This window comes from Lissotriton helveticus, chromosome 9 (assembly GCF_964261635.1).
Source record: "Lissotriton helveticus chromosome 9, aLisHel1.1, whole genome shotgun sequence".
Classification (NCBI taxonomy): domain Eukaryota; kingdom Metazoa; phylum Chordata; class Amphibia; order Caudata; family Salamandridae; genus Lissotriton; species Lissotriton helveticus.
This window is the reverse complement of record NC_136070.1, coordinates 864,185,032-864,188,361: the sequence shown is the minus strand read 5'-3', so window position 1 is coordinate 864,188,361 and position 3,330 is coordinate 864,185,032. Positions and strand designations below refer to the sequence as shown.

General features: G+C 48.0%; 1 non-coding gene across 1 annotated transcript; it reads right to left on the bottom strand.

The window, feature by feature from the left end:
* Nucleotides 1-984: 984 nt before the first annotated feature.
* TRNAY-GUA (transfer RNA tyrosine (anticodon GUA)) lies at nt 985-1,070 on the bottom strand. The gene is given in 2 exon segments: nt 985-1,020; nt 1,034-1,070. It is a non-coding gene; the product is annotated as a tRNA-Tyr (tRNA).
* Between the last annotated feature and the right edge of the window lie 2,260 nt (nt 1,071-3,330).

The following is a 3,330-nucleotide window of genomic DNA, read 5'->3' as shown; positions in this document are numbered from 1 at the left end:
GGTAAACTCAAATGTGCGATAAAAGTACATTAGGCTATAACAAAACTAGGTAGAGATCCGCACACATCACAAATGGACCTTTTCAAACGTTAAACATTATATGTGAATTGTGGCAGAGAAACTAATGCATAGTAGCATGACCTGAGAAGAAAGGATTTACTTGTGAAGATGACACACTGAGTTGACCACCATCAAGAGGCTTTTGTACCTTTCAGGAGATGGAGAGTAGCAGGCAGGTTTCCCGGGAGCCCCACCAGAATGGTGCAGATAAACTCCATGAGGTACCTATTGTTCCTCGATTGGAGCAGCATTATTAAATAAAGAAAACAGCAACTGTATAACATGGGGAAAATAACCTTCCCACATACGGCTAACCATAAAATGCCATTTTCTTACTAATTCCCAAACATAAGCCCTCTGGTGTCTGCGCCACCTCCCTTTACAATAACTTGGCCAGAAGAGCTCAATCAATTTTGTAATTAGGTCAGACCATTCTGCAAAGAATGAAGATTAAGGAAAGCGAGCTGGTCAAAGCTCAGATGCAAGTGGGTAAAAGAGCAGAAGTGGGATTTCATTTGTACTTTATCCATGAAAACCTACACTTTACAGAGGGTCCCAGAATCCGGCACGATGTCCCTGCATGTGCAGCTCATACCGAATCAAAGAAGTAGTCGTGTTTCACAGAACATGCTTCAATTAAAAAATTATAAAACTTCAAGCTTAACCCAGAAAAACTGTGATTCCACTGAATGGTAATACACCGTCCCAATGGAGATTATCCGAAAATGATTGCCAGGTATGGGGCTTACATTGGCAACAAGCTGCAAATGTTGCAAAGCCCTGTTGGAGATGCGGACACTCAGCTGAGCACTGACTCGAGCTTAGCCATATCGAAAATATTAAACCATGACATTTCATGTAAACAGGCTCAAAATAAGATGCCGAACAAGTAATGATACTGAAAAGTTAGCAATGTTTTTAAAGTCCTTCGAGCCGGACTTGAACCAGCGACCTAAGGATGACAGACACTCCACTACAGTCCTCCGCTCTACCAACTGAGCTATCACAGGCTAGTATTTATTGTTTTGAACCCCTTTGATATCCATTGTCTGTTTGCTGGTGGCAGTGTGCAACTGGAACATCAATTGATGCCCTGTTGCTGAAATGGTCAATAAAGATAACTTAACATATCATCTATTTTAGTCTCCTAGGGGTCCAAACACAAAGTATCATCTACTAATGTTTGTATGATGTTCATTTTTAATAAAATCATTTGTTTTTTATTTCTATGTCGCATTTGTTCTCCCTTAAACATGTTACTGAACAAAATAACGCCTGGCAAATGCTATAGGAGACATCACACCGCGGCCATACAAATAAACAGTGCTCCGGCGCTGCACATCAACTCAAAATAAACAGTGCTCCGGCGGCGATGCCAGGCATTGAGCCCGTGGCCCTATGCATTCACATCACGCGCCCCCACCCCCGAGCCAAAGCACACCGAGCCATCCTGCCGCCCCCCACAGCAGCATCACAGACCTGCACAGAGTAAACATAGGCTCCGAGGCTCACCATTTAGCCCTAGTGTCCGCATCACGGGCTCCACCGCCGAGATCCTGTCGGAGCTGTCCGTCCAGTCCCATTCCGGCGTCACACTCCTCGCCGAGGCCTCATTCCGATGCTCCGACTCCTCCCCGGCACCCTCCTCGACCAGCTGGCCCGCCAAGGGAAAGAGCGCCGACCCTGCTCCTCGATCGACCTCCACTGACGTCCTGGGGCAATCCAGCGGCCTGGAGAGGGGAAAGAACAAAAATCACTAAAACAAAGAAGCCCCGAGCGCGGGGCACACCGTTTCGGCGAGGGAGCGTCCAGGGACAAGGGGGTCTCCTGGGCGCTCCCTATCTCTTTATTCTCGAGGGGCCAGGTGGCCCCTCCTATAGCCCGTCCCCCCTGACCCGGACCCACTTCCCAGGATCCGGGTCAGGGAGGCCACCAGCCAATCGGCGGTGGGTCCGCGCCCCCCAGGGCACGCCCCCACCGCCGAACGGCGACAAAGGAGAGAGTGGGGGCGACGGTCGCCGCACCGCCATGCGTGCGGGGGGGCCGAGGGCCCCCCCTTTTCATTTGGTTTGTGAAAGAGCTCTGGCACCCCAACGTCTCCTGGTGCGGGTTAATAAAGGCAATGTCCAAACAGAAAAACAGGGTTTTCTTAGCTTTTTTTACAAAACATTTTTTTTTTTAAAAGTGTCTGGAAATAAATTGGAGTTCTTTAGGGAGTATATTCCATAGGATCGGGACATATACGAGGGGAGGATTCTGCCCCTGTGCAGGCTTTCCGATACTCGGGGATGTGCCGAAGATCATATCTCTGAAGACTGTTGGAAATAAATGCTGGTGTCTTGCTATAGATGGCACAGTGAACTATACAGAAGGTGCATAAAATAAGTGTTAATCCTTACTTTGCTGCCACTGTTCATTCCCTCTCCCTCCTATTGCACAACTTGCTGTCCTATTCACAACTCTGAACTTCCTGACTTGACAATCCGCAAAACAGAGGTGGATGCGGGAAAGTTTTGCATCCTTTGGCACTGGAAGAAACCCACCATAACTACCGCAAAATGAATGTAGGATAGAACTTCGCAGGGTGGCTAGCAACGACCACTTAACAAACAGACTGAACAATAACCTGGATGCCTTAGAGGTGTAGTTAGGCTCCTGCCTAACCCCTGACGAGACAGTGCCAGTGTGAGCAGGCCTAATGCAAGCTGCTCTGCAGAAATGCAATTAAACTCTTCTCCCCATAAACTGATTCAGCTCGACCGGCTAGGCTATGGCCTAGCTTTCCCCTCCCTTATGGTGACACCAGGCCTATGTACCTGCCAGCCCCTCCCACCCCATCTTCTTTTAAAAAAAATATATTTTTAAAGCGCAAACTGCTACCCGAAGGTGTCCTGGCGCTGTCTATACGCAACCCAACAAGATATAAGTAAAGAGCTCGGAGTTATGCACCAAAAACCCAGGTTTTTAAGGCTTTCCTGAATGCCAGTAAATCAGGACTGTGCCTAAGATGAAGTGGTAGAGTTTTCCATGCCTTAGCTGCACCAGTTAAGAAACTCCTACCTCCCCAGATGGCTTTTTTAGAGATAGGTACCATTACCAATTTTGCTCCCAGAGACCGAAGTGGTCTGTTGGGGACATACCACCAAAACTGATGCTTCAAGTGTTCTGGCCCGGTGCCATAAAGCGCTTTGTAAACTGTACAGAGTGATTTGAACTGCACACGTTTCTTAATGGGCAGCCAATGAAGTCTTCTGATCTCTCCGGAGATCG